At 39.5% G+C, this 12,597-nt stretch overlaps 1 non-coding gene across 1 annotated transcript; it reads left to right on the top strand.

Moving 5' to 3' along the window:
* The first annotated feature begins 864 nt into the window (after positions 1 to 864).
* LOC113430122 (U6 spliceosomal RNA) lies at positions 865 to 967 on the top strand. The gene has a single exon (XR_003373161.2). It is a non-coding gene; the product is annotated as a U6 spliceosomal RNA (small nuclear RNA).
* Positions 968 to 12,597: the final 11,630 nt, after the last annotated feature.

Below are 12,597 nucleotides of genomic sequence, written 5' to 3'. Positions count from 1 at the left end.
CAACTCATTTTCTGCCTTCAGGGAGCAGAGGGATGGCTTGAATAACAGGAAAAAGAGCTATAGCCTGATAAAAGGGACCTGACCACAGGCCAAGAAAGTAGACTCAGACAATGTTTCACACGAAAATTAAGAGAGTGAAGAGGAACGATACTATAGCTTTACAATAAAAGCAGTGCTGATCTATGTGGCATTAGTTTCCTAGTATGACCTATCTTGAAGGGCTGATGTCACTTTTAAAATAAAACAGCAAAAGTGGAATGATTATGGTATTAGAACATAATCATGCAAGTACCAGAGCCTCATCTTAACGCTGAACAACCAAACCATCCTGGTTATTAGAATAAAAAGGTCTAAAAATTACAATAATAGGACATAATAGGAAGAACACTTGTAAGAACTGTTACAATGCCCAATGATGAATTGTGTTATAACTTCACATGGACACATGCACTTTTGGGGAATGCAAAACACATTTTGTCACTTGCCTATCCCTGCTCTCAATGGTCATGCATAACAACTAAAAAGGTAGCTGTTCTTGGTTTCATTTCTGGGACATTAAGGTGCTAATTTTTAGAACCCTAAAGTTTAGACCGAGATTGTTCTATGGAACTCCTGAAAGATTGTTAGCTAACCTGAGATCAGCATATTTGTTCTGAATTCTAATTTCCCAATAATTGACTCTCGGACTGAGAGTTTAAGAGAAGTGTCATTTTCCATTTTATGAATGCCCCATTCCCAGGAAGTACATAAAGCATTCTCTTGGTTGGTCTTTGTTAAGCCAAGATTCAATGGTTGCCTACAAACAATCAATGATTATATATACCTAAGTCTGAATTCTGGGAATTCAGTATATGAATATATATATCGCTTCGGCAGCACATATACTAAAATTGGAACGATACAGAGAAGATTAGCATGGCCCCTGCGCAAGGATGACACGCAAATTCGTGAAGTGTTCCATATTTTTATAGGGGGCGTGCATAAGCGCACCAACGTGCCTACCGTCCCTGTCCTATTGTTTCTCTTATTCTTCTTTTATTTTTCTTATATGTACCCATTTCATGTATTCACAACTATGTATACACTTATACTTATTATCTTGTAAACAATTGGCAAATCAAATAAATAAATAAAATAAAAAATAAATAAATAGAGTGTATCACTGTGGCTGCCTTTTAAAGGTCATTTGAAAATGTATTGTGTTGTTATATTCTATACTTTTGAATTAAAGTACAGTTTGATATCATGGCTAAGACATAAAGCTAGAGAACATGAGATTGTGAGTTCTAGTCTCACTGTGATGACCTGGGGCGTGGCACAAAGGCAACACAGTCACATAAGTAAGAAAAGTCCCTTTAATATCTCCAACTTTGCCCCCAATGTCCAGTTACCTTCAGCTGGAGAAAAACTTCTCCCAAGAACAGTCTTTAAGTGGAGGAAATTCAGTCTGAAAACAAAGTACATATAAACTGTAAATAAAAATCCACACATACCACGCTGCAGCAATTAACTGGACAGGGCAAGATAAGGAATTGCAGATTTCAAAGGCCAACAAAACACACACTGTTGGGAAGACACTAGAAACCCAGATAAGCCTCGACAAAACAAGGTAATACATGATTTGTTTCCAACAAGTTGCTATGGGCAAACTCCCTTTTAAACACTGTGTTCCCAGCTGCAGCTAATGAAGGGAATCAGGGCCCTTTCCTCCCCCGTAAGCCATGCAACTCACATTTCTCCCTTCTCCATTCCGCCCTGCATGCCTTAGGATGAAGAGGGGGTGGACCTGGATCTTCCTCTGAATTCCCTCTGCCTTGCTCTACCTCTCCCCTGCTCTGCCCAGCCTGACTGTGCCCTTCCCCAGTTTCTTCCACAGTCAACTCCCACCTCAGTGTCAGTTGCTTAGCCTCCTCTCTGAATCAGATTCTGACAGGGGCATGACACCCACCTTCAACAAAAATTTTTTTTACTGGGAATCAGATTCTGACAGGAGCATGACACCCACCTTCAACAAAAAAAAAAAAAATTACCAGGTGATTTTCTCTCAGCCCTAAAAGGAGACAATGGCAAACTACTTCCAAAAAATACCTTAGTAAGAAGATTGCAAGCACTTGTCCAGGCAGTCACCAGGAGTCAATACTGACTTGGTTAAAAAAAAAAAAATCAGTGCAATTCCCAGGGATGAAGTACAGAGTTCCTGTGCTTACCTTAATTACAAAGGGAGGAGAGCAAAAGGGAGGGGGAATCCAGTCTTTTATCATTGCAGAGCTCTCTCTGGCTTCCCATGTGTCAATTAAATCTTAAAAGAAGACATCAGGAAGGTAATCATCCCAGAATCCCTTTTAAGAAATTGAATTATATATTTTCTACACAGCATCAATAAACGGTAAAGCTTTGGGGTTGTTTCCCCCGCTTCCAGCAGAGAGAAAATAGAAGCCATGAAATTAAGATGTTGATGTTTTCTGATAGAATATGATCACTGACGCCCCAGAAGCTGGATTATATAAATGATTTCACTGTGGAATATATGATTTGGTTATATAGCTTGAGTTTCCCCATTTTAAGCTCTACTTCACTAAACCAGTCCCTTCCAGACGTGTTGGATTTCATCTTCCATGATTCTCAGCCAGCTGATTGGAAATTATTGGAGTTTAAGCCAACACATCTGGAGAGCACTAAGTTGAAGAAAGACGAAGCCCAGCCCTCCAGCACAGCGTTGATTACCTCCTTTGAAGCAATCATTATAAATAATTAGATGAAACACTGGTTGATTCCAATAATTAATTATTTTGTTTCTGTTTAGTGTTTTTAAAGTATGAAGGGGAAAAACCCTTTTTTCAAAGAATTATGGGGTCTAATAGGATCCATTTTATACATTGGATGCCTCTTCGTTTGCTTTTCCTTGGTCCTTAAATCTTTTTTAAAAGACATCCATTATTCAGCTTTTGTGAATGCTCCCTGGATGTAGTTCCTTTTCTCAATAGATATTATTAAAATAGAATGTAGTGTTTGCATTTAGGGTATTCAGTTTTAGGTTACTAGTAGGTTGAGTGTGAACTAGAAAGTACAAGGGCATTAAAAATAATGATAATTGCAACCTGCCTTATCAAGGTCGGTGTAGAAAAGCACCAAACAGCATGCCCACTCTAAAACTGGTGTGGTTTGTTCAGCTTGTTTTTTTTTATTAAGAAAGCCACGGACACTCACAGCAGCATTTGACCTTTCAGATGGCATAGTGTGTGCACATAAAATGCTGAGTTAGAAAACTGTCAGATAAAATATAGAGATGAGATAATAGTCAGAGAGATAATGTTAAATGGGTTCCCAGTATGCTAAAATGATCGGGTTTCTTTGAAATGGCATGTGACCTCACTGGGATATCAGTTTCTTTTGTGCCCCATGCTGTTTGTTTCCGGATTTGACACCCACGCAGGCGTAGCGCCACCTGCTGTAAAAGCTTTGAATGGCAGGAAAGCAACTGCTTGGCTCTTTCAATACCAGAAATAATCACTGTCCTCAAAGTAATGGTTTTATCTATGAACTTCAGCTTTTGTTAGTCAATATCTTTGTTTTCATCTCTTGTTCATTCCTGAGTCGAACTACATTGTTCTGAGTCACTTGTATCCATTCTTTAAGATAGACAGGATACAAACCTGAAATCTGTCTACAGTATTTATGCTGCAGGGTTATGCTTGTTGTTATTTAATTTGACTTATATAACTGGTGTGCATCCTTCCTGTTCCTGTTGCTTAAACAGGAAGTGGGAAACCTGCTCATGTTGCTGCTGCTACACAGGCATCCTTTGTTAAGGACTGAATGCAGAAAGAATAAGTTTTATTATCCTGAACCAGGAAGAGTTTTGAGCAAAATATTGAATGGCATTGGTGACATCACTAAGTATCCAATTCCTCTGTTCACAGATGCTTCCCAAGTGAAAAAGGGAAGGAAGGAAGGAAGGAAGGAAGGAAGGAAGGAAGGAAGGAAGGAAGGAAGGAAGGAAGGAAGGAAGGAAGGAAGGAAGGAAGGAAGTCCTTAGTCATTTTGAAAATAAACTTCTAATTGCACAAGAAAGAATGCTTTAAGCCAGCCAAGTGTAGGGAAAGCACAAATTAGTGTGCAAATCAATTATTTTTGCAGAAACAGTATGTACACCTTCCTGTCACCTGTGAGAGGGGACCAAAAGAACCATGGAGAATCACCAAGCCAGCAAGCTGGACTGCATTCTATTTTATTTATTTATTTATTTTATTTGTCAATCGCTAACAAGATAATAGGTATAAGTATAAACATGAGTAAGAATACAGGAAATAGGTATGAATAAATGGGGACAATAGGACAGGGACAGTAGGCACGATTGTGGACTTATGCACACCCCTTACAGACATCTTAGGAATGGGGTGAGGTAAATAGTGGATAGTTTGAGGTTAAAGGAGTGGGGGGTTAGAGGATGTAACAACAGAGTCAGGTAGTGCATTCCAGGCATTGACCACTCTGTTGCTGAAGTCCTACTTTCTGCAATCAAGTTTGAAGCGGTTATACCATGGAGAATCACCAAGCCAGCAAGCTGGACTGTATTCTTTCAACTCTATCTACTGTGCTGTTCAAAATTACAAGTTATTGTGTACTAGAATATTGGAAGTGATTTGTATTCTGATTATTCCCTGTAAGAAAAGTTTCACTTTATGCTTCCATTTTTCAGTTGACAGAAGAGAAATTCTCTCTCCTTCACTGGTTTTTAAGATCAGTGGAGATGTGAAGACATGCTGCACAGTTTTTTCCAATGATCTTCTAGATGTTATCTTCCGATCCCTTCTCTGAGAAAGCCCCACACCCCCTCTCATCCCCATCAACTGCACTTTGCTATGATGATCTTTTTGTGGACAAGAGGAGTTGTTTCCTAGTATGATTGATTGCTTATTGTACCCGATGACTATCATTAAGTGTCGTACCTTATGATTCTCGACTCCTGACGAATGTATCTTTTCTTTTATGTATACTGAGAGTATTTACACCAAGACAAATTCCTTGTGTGTCCAATCACACTTGGCCAATAAAGCTATTCTATTCTATTCTATTCTGTTCTGTTCTGTTCTGTTCTGTTCTGCTCTATTCCATTCCATTCCATTCCATTCCATTCCATTCCACTCCACTCCACTCCACTCCACTCTACTCTACTCTACTCTACTCTACTCTACTCTACTCTACATTCTATTCTGTTCTGTTCTGTTCTGTTCTATTCTACTCTACTCTATTCTACTCTACTCTACTCTATTCTACTCTACTCTGTATTCTGTTCTGTTCTGTTCTACTCTACTCTACTCTACTCTACTCTACTCTACTCTACTCTACTCTATTCTATTCTATTCTATTCTATTCTATTCTATTCTATTCTATTCTACTCTACTCTACTCTACTCTACTCTATTCTACTCTACTCTATTCTACTCTATTCTATTGCTGAACTTTTCTTTTATTCTTTCCATTAAGACTGCTACTATATCAAGTCTAACTTGGATTTGCTATTTCAATGGTAAATTTAGATCTGCCTCCAGTGATATATGCCTTAAGAATGGAACCACAAAGGAGGGGAGGGGGTTCTGCACATGATTTATATAACATTCTTTCTGTTCTGATCACATATGGGGGGTTGGCAGAGAAATAAAATGTTAACCACAGAACAGTAGATTCTAGCCAAAGTTTGGCTGTAGCTTCTGGGAAATGAATGTGCTGATGTGTTTGTTTCTTTTTCTTTCTTTTTAAGCTATCTGAACTGTGACTTTCCTTCATTCATGGCACTGTTTAAGACAGTTTTTCAACAATCTCAGCTGTAGGATCCTTGAACATCTTCCTATCTTGTTTCTGCATTTAACCACCCACAGCGATGCATATATGCCCTCATGTGCACTTTTGGCAAATTGCATCTTTGTTATTTCAAGCATAAACTGTGTATGGAAACACAAAACCCACAAATACAGAGCTGCTTAAATCCAGGAAATAAATATTATTCTTGTTGCTGGCTTGGTATTAAGCAGCTTAGATGCAGAAGGTGATGCAAATCGGGTAAAGAAAACAACATCAAGTTGTGAAGTTGGTTTATGTTTTTCCAAAACATCATTTATACATTCCTCATATAACCATGACAACTGTAAATCCTTATGTAGAAGAGTCTTATCTGAATGGTAAGACAATGTATTTTGAAAATGGAGGTCCAAATTTCAGTCTATGGCTATTTCTAGTTTAAACATTCTTAGTTGTAGAGCAGCCAAGTTCTTTGCTTGGCAAGTTCTTTGCTTGTAATTTTGGACAGACTATTAGGAGTGCGTAAAAAGTAGATTAACTCTAAAAGCAGATCTCTGGATGACTCACAGTAGATAAGCAAGGATTTCCTCTTCCCAATTATTTACCAGCAGCTATAACTGAAATAATTACCTTTCAATCTCACCTTCAACTGAACTAAAGGTTGAAGTAGGAATTAATTTTTATCTGAAAGGACACTAACATAATGAACTTATGGTACTAATTTCTCAGAGGTGGTATTCAGCAGGTTTTGACCAGTTCTGGAGAACCGGCAGCGGAAATCTTGAGTAGTTCGGAAAACTGGCAAATATCACCTCTGACTGGCCCTGCCCCATCTATTCTCTGCCTCCCGAGTCCCAGCTGATTGGCTGGGTCTTCTTTTGTTGCCCTGCACAGGAGAACAAAGCTGGAAAGCAGGTTAGTGGGGTGGGGAGGGAATGGGATTTTGCAGTATCCTTCCCCTGCCATGCCAACCAAGCCACACCACACCCACCAAGCCACACCCACAGGACCAGTAGTAAAAAAAAATTGAATCCCACCACTGTAATTCCTCAACTTAGAATTAATAAATTACTGTACAAATATATAATTTATGTATCTATTGATTAATAGTGAAGAACTTCTAAAAAAACAGAACAAATTATCAGAAGGAGGAATTCAACCCACCACTAGAATAGGCGGTCTGATATGAGACAATTTTATCAATTTACTCACTCAAATGTTACCAGACAAATACTATTACCAGACAAATACAGGATCTATTTGAATTAAATGTGATTCCTCAAAGTACCTATCAGCTTAAAAACTTTTTTTTAACTTATGTTCTTCCTTTGGTGCAGCCTCAGAAAGGTCATAAACTGAATCTATGGGGCTATTTGCTCTTTTTCACCATTACTGATTAATAGATGTCCCAGAAAATGTAATATAGCTTGTCCCTTTCCCTCCAGATAAATATAAATGTGACTACGTTTAAGCCATTGAGTGTTGGGCTCCAGTTGTCCAAAGCAACATATCAGCCTGGAATTTTCAACACAAAGGCCCAGAGCTACGTTTTACTACTCACGCCTTTCTCCATTTCCTCTCAGGGAGTCATTCATCATTGATGGTGACATATCTCTGGCCCTGACTTCAATTGCCAGAGAATTTTTGTCATTTTCTAATAAATCCCATAGAAGCGTCTACATGGTTTGAGAAATGAAGAGGCTTCACTGCTTTAAAATGAGTAGTTGTGAGTGCCAGAGTGTGACAAGCAGAAATATAAGAGGAGACAGAGGGGGGGAGGGGGGCAGGGGGGGGGAGCACTGTGGAAAAAGTTCCATGTAAGAATGTTTGCTGATTTTTCTGCTTAGCAAAAATTCCAAAATACAGTATTCTCCTCCCATTAACTCCTATGCAGCTGCTGCCAAAAGGTTGGAAAATTTCTCATACTGTGTGAATTGTTTTGCTGAGTTTTCTTCTCCCTTTGCACAATATAGCAGGTTTTACTGATTTACATTTGGGATACTGCCTCCTCTGCCTATAAAGCTTTACAAGAAAACACAAACAATATTATTTCTTATGGCTTTTTAAAAAAAATCTTCTGAAATAAATATTCCATCAAAGACACTTTTATGTCTCACAGTGGCCAGTCTCAAATGTCTTGCCTGCTATCATGTTCAAAACCTGGGGCACGATTCATTTTTACAGTAGATTTTCTCAATCGCAGTTACTAATCAGATTAGTACTGCTTTTGTATCTGACAAGTCATTAAGGAAGTTGTGTGGAAAACCAGCCATTGTTTATAACTGTCTGTCTTTGAAATTTGCTTTCTAAAAATAATTAATGGTAAGTACTCCTATGGAGTCAACTACCAAGGAAATATGAGGCCCTTTCTCTCCACTCCCCACCTCAATTATATTATATTCTGAATAAAGAGTGAACAGCAGTGAGAGAATGCTAATATTCAGGCCAACCAGCTGCAAACCATCATCTTTTGCCAATGTCACTTGTTTCCTGTTCTTTGTTGCTCTCAGGTGTTCATACATTTCACTTCTGTTTAACATTTTACTATTGAAAATCCACCTATGATTCTTCTTAAGGAATGTCTCATTCCTTAAGAAGCTCTTTCTATGGTACATTTAAAAAGTGATTGGGGACAATGTCATACTCATTTATTATGTATAAACTTATACCAGTTTACACTTATATGTTTATATGTTGTGTTTATACTTGTTTTCTTATACATGCTTGACACTAAACTAAATAAATAAACTAAATAAAATAGATATATCTGCACCATCATTATCAGTGTATACTGTAATTGTTTTTGTTTTATTCCAACCAGAGACAGATATCCACAAGTTTAAAACCAACCTTCCACTCTTCCTGCTATTTGAACAAGATGACAGCTAGCTTTTGAAAAGAACATCTTCCACAGAAAGAAAATAAAAGCTAGTGGTTTTATTCTACTTCTCCCCACAATTTGCTTGTCTGTTTGATGCCAACATAACACAAGGCCTCTTAAACCAGAGCAACTTGACTTTCAGAGAAAAAGAAAAGCTCATAACTTCCAAAACTTTTTATGGTGAAGTTTGGAAATTTAGAGAGAAAATTATTACCAGAATGAAAGAAGACTCTTCTGCACAGCATGGAGCATTAATTCCCCCAAGATAGAAATTAAGCTAAATATCTGCAGAGCTGTGGAAAAAGTTGGATTGTAAAAATGTTGGACTTTATTTAGTATATGAACCACATTCCAGGTAACATCCATGTTACGGACTAAGCAAACGTACTATTTAAAATCCTAATAGTTTTACTTCTACGGCAGGTTCGTAATCCTGCACTTCTGATTGGCCCGCGAGCAGCGGATCCTGATTGGTCAATTCTGGCCAATCTGATTGGCTGTTAACGAGCGCCGCTGATTGGCCGTTCCCAGCGCGGCAAACTCAAAAGCATTGGCTGTTGTGACAGCAGCCAGCCCTATAAAAGGGCTGCTGCTGCCCAAGTATTTTGCTCTGTTCTGAAGTCACTAATAAAGAGTTGAGTCACTACCCGATGCCTCGTCTCCGTTCCTTGCGCCCACGCTCCAGACATAACTCTGGCGACGAGGGTGGGATGCGGAGACATTAGAGCTGACTGAACAACCAACGAACCTACAGAGCACGTGGCTGAGAGCGCACCGAGAGAAGCGGCAGGATGACCAGTAGCGCCATACCACCCGCTCCATTTGACCCGGCAAATGAAGACTGGGACTCGTATATGGACAGGTTTCAGATGTTCCTGGAAACCAACAATCTGAAGGATGCTTCGCCTGGCAAGAAATGAGCTGTATTCCTGACCCATTGCGGGCCTGCCGTTTTCAAAATGGCAAAGGCGCTTGCAAAACCAGCGGAAGTCAAGACAATGGACTGGGACAACCTTGCCCCAATCCTCCAGGCCCATTATGCCCCAGCGGTACCAACGCTCATCCGAAGACACGAGTTTTACCAGAGGGACCAACAGGAAGGCGAGAGTGTTGGAGACTTCATCGCCGACCTTCAGAACCTAGGTGGACTCTGTGGCTTCACCAACCTCGAAGAAGCCATGAGAGATCGGATTGCTCTGGGTCTCAAAGACCCCACAACCCAGAGCAAGATAATGGCGAAGGGAGACATCGCCCTCACAGATGTCATTGCCGACGCTACTGCAGCAGAAGCAACCAGGAAGTCAGCCGCTCGAATGCGCCGGGCAAACGCACCGCACCGCCAACTCGCCAACGACGCTACATCGTTTTCCGAGAGGCACGCAACAACCACTCACCATGAGGAACTCGAATCCTCATCAGAAAGCGAGGAAGAAGAGGTCAACAGACTCAGGTCAGAACGCGACCAGCGGGACCAGCGGAATCGGAAATCCCCATACCAATGCTCCGGATGCGGGGGTAGCCATCCGCGATCTGACTGCAAATTCCTAGACGCATACTGACCCTCGATACTGACCCTCACTCGGATTTTTCTTGCATCAAGGGACGATGCGTGGCCGATGATGATAGTCTGATGCGCTTCTTCACGTCTGGATGAAGTGACAGGTGCTCGATTTCTGTAGTGTAGGTTCCATTGAGTGCCTTGGCGGTCCCGATTTGCTGGTGGGGTGCCGGCGATCTGTCGGAAATTGTTTTCTCTCCTGGTTGGGCTGGGTCCTCACTTGCTTCTGCAGACCTTTGCGATGTGGCCCCTCTTCCTACAGGAACTAGTTCAAGCCCCCTGCCCAAGGTCCTCATTCCAACCCAGATAAAAAGCTATCAACCTTTGCCTTAAAATCTCTAGTGATGGAGCCTCTATGACTCCAAGAAGCACATTGTTCCACTGTTTAATCTCTTGTTCCTCCCTTCTTTATTTCCCCCAACCTATGACCCTTACAAACATGTGCACAAAATTTGTATTTATTCTGTACCCGAAGATCCAAAAGCCAGGATTTTTCAGACTACAGAAATAAATGCAATACCAGTGCAGATGCTCAGTTCCATGAAAGGAAACAATATGGGAGAAGTTTAGCCCAAAAAGAGGAAAGGAAAATCACTGCTGGTGTAAAACTCATTTCCCCCCAAATCTGCTTCCTGACTGTATTGAACAGATGACCCACTGAAATGAACTGATGGGAGGAAGGGAGGAAAAACATGAACTGTCCACTACAGAAAAATGACATCATATAGAAACTGTGTATAACTACTTCAATTAACCATACTCACTGCACATTAAAAGGTCTGGCTCAACATACTATAGCTAATGATACAATTGCTTAGTTCAGGTATTTTCTGATAAAAGTCCTTGCATCAAACTTGCAAGTATAAGCAAAATCATTCCAGTAAGTGTTTGTTATAACTAAATTCTGAGTGATCTTTTTTCTACAAAGTATTTTTTTTACAATACCAAAGCTTTTTAGATATTCTGGTGAGTACAAGCTACTCAGTAAATGGATAAATCATTGTTCCTTCCTGCATGCATTTAAAAAAAAGGGGACGGGGAATAAATGTTAAAATAAGCTTCAGTCAGCAAGTCAGTTTTATCTTTGCTTGTACAATACAGATATTGTATAGCACTAGACATGGACACCAATTCTCATCATAAGCTGATAGCCAATGGTGTTTTTCAAACCAATTATAATGTTTTTGTTTATTTTGATATATTACAGGTAATCTTTAACTTACAACAGTTCATTTAGTGACCAATTTGGTGTGAAGTTGCAGACTGAATCCACTGAAAGAAATAAATTAAAATTAGATTTGCAAGAAAAATGTTGGAAGAGAAACCAATCAAAGATTTTGAAAAACTAGTCACATTCTCATAGCTCAACCCACCTCAGAAAGTTGCAGTGGAGAAAATAGGAGGAAAAAGCATTAGCTATATTTATTTATTTATTTATTTATTTATTTGATTTGATTTGATTTGCCAATTGTTTACAAGATAATAAGTATAAATGTATACATAGTTGTGAATACATGAAATGGGTACATATAAGAAAAATAAAGAATAAGAGAAACAATAGGACAGGGACGGTAGGCACGTTGGTGCGCTTATGCACACCCCCTACAGGCCTCTTAGGAAAGGGGTGAGGTCAATAGTAGACAGTCTAAGGTTAAAGTTTTGGGGTTTGGGAAGAAACTACAGAGTCGGGTAGAGTATTCCAGACATTGACCACTCTATTGCTGAAGTCGTATTTCCTGCAATCAAGTTTGGTGCGGTTTACTTTGAGTTTGTATCTATTGTGTGCTCTTGTGTTGTTATGGTTGAAGCTGAAGTATTCATTGACAGGTAGGACATTGCAATGTATGATTTTATATGCCATGCTTAAGTCAGACCGAAGACGGCGTAATTCAAGGTTTTCTAGTTCTAGAATTTCAAGTCTGGTGGCATAAGGTATTCTACAACGAGTAGAGGAGTGAACTCTTCTTGTGAAATATTTCTGGACTTTCTCAATTGTGCTAATATCAGATACGTAATGTGGGTTCCAGACTGATGAACTGTATTCGAGTATTGGTCTAGCAAATGTTTTGTATGCTCTGGTTAGTAGTGTGATATTACCAGAGAAAAAGCTACGTAGGATTAGATTAACAACTCTTAATGCCTTTTTGGCTATGTAGTTGCAGTGGGCTCTAGCACTTAGATCATTAGAGGTGAGTATTCCAAGGTCCTTTACAGAGCATGGGTCATCAACAAGATCTTGACTATTCAGCTTGTATTTTATTTTCTGATTTTTTTGCCAATATGTAAGACAGAGCATTTGTTTGTTGAGATTTGAAGTTGCCATTTGTTTGACCATTCTGATACATAGTCAAGATCTTTTT

Source organism: Notechis scutatus, chromosome 3, assembly GCF_049901735.1.
Source record: "Notechis scutatus isolate UNSWTSFEM ecotype Mainland chromosome 3, rNotScu1.2, whole genome shotgun sequence".
Lineage (NCBI taxonomy): Eukaryota > Metazoa > Chordata > Lepidosauria > Squamata > Elapidae > Notechis > Notechis scutatus.
This window is presented reverse-complemented; position numbering and strand designations above follow the sequence as displayed.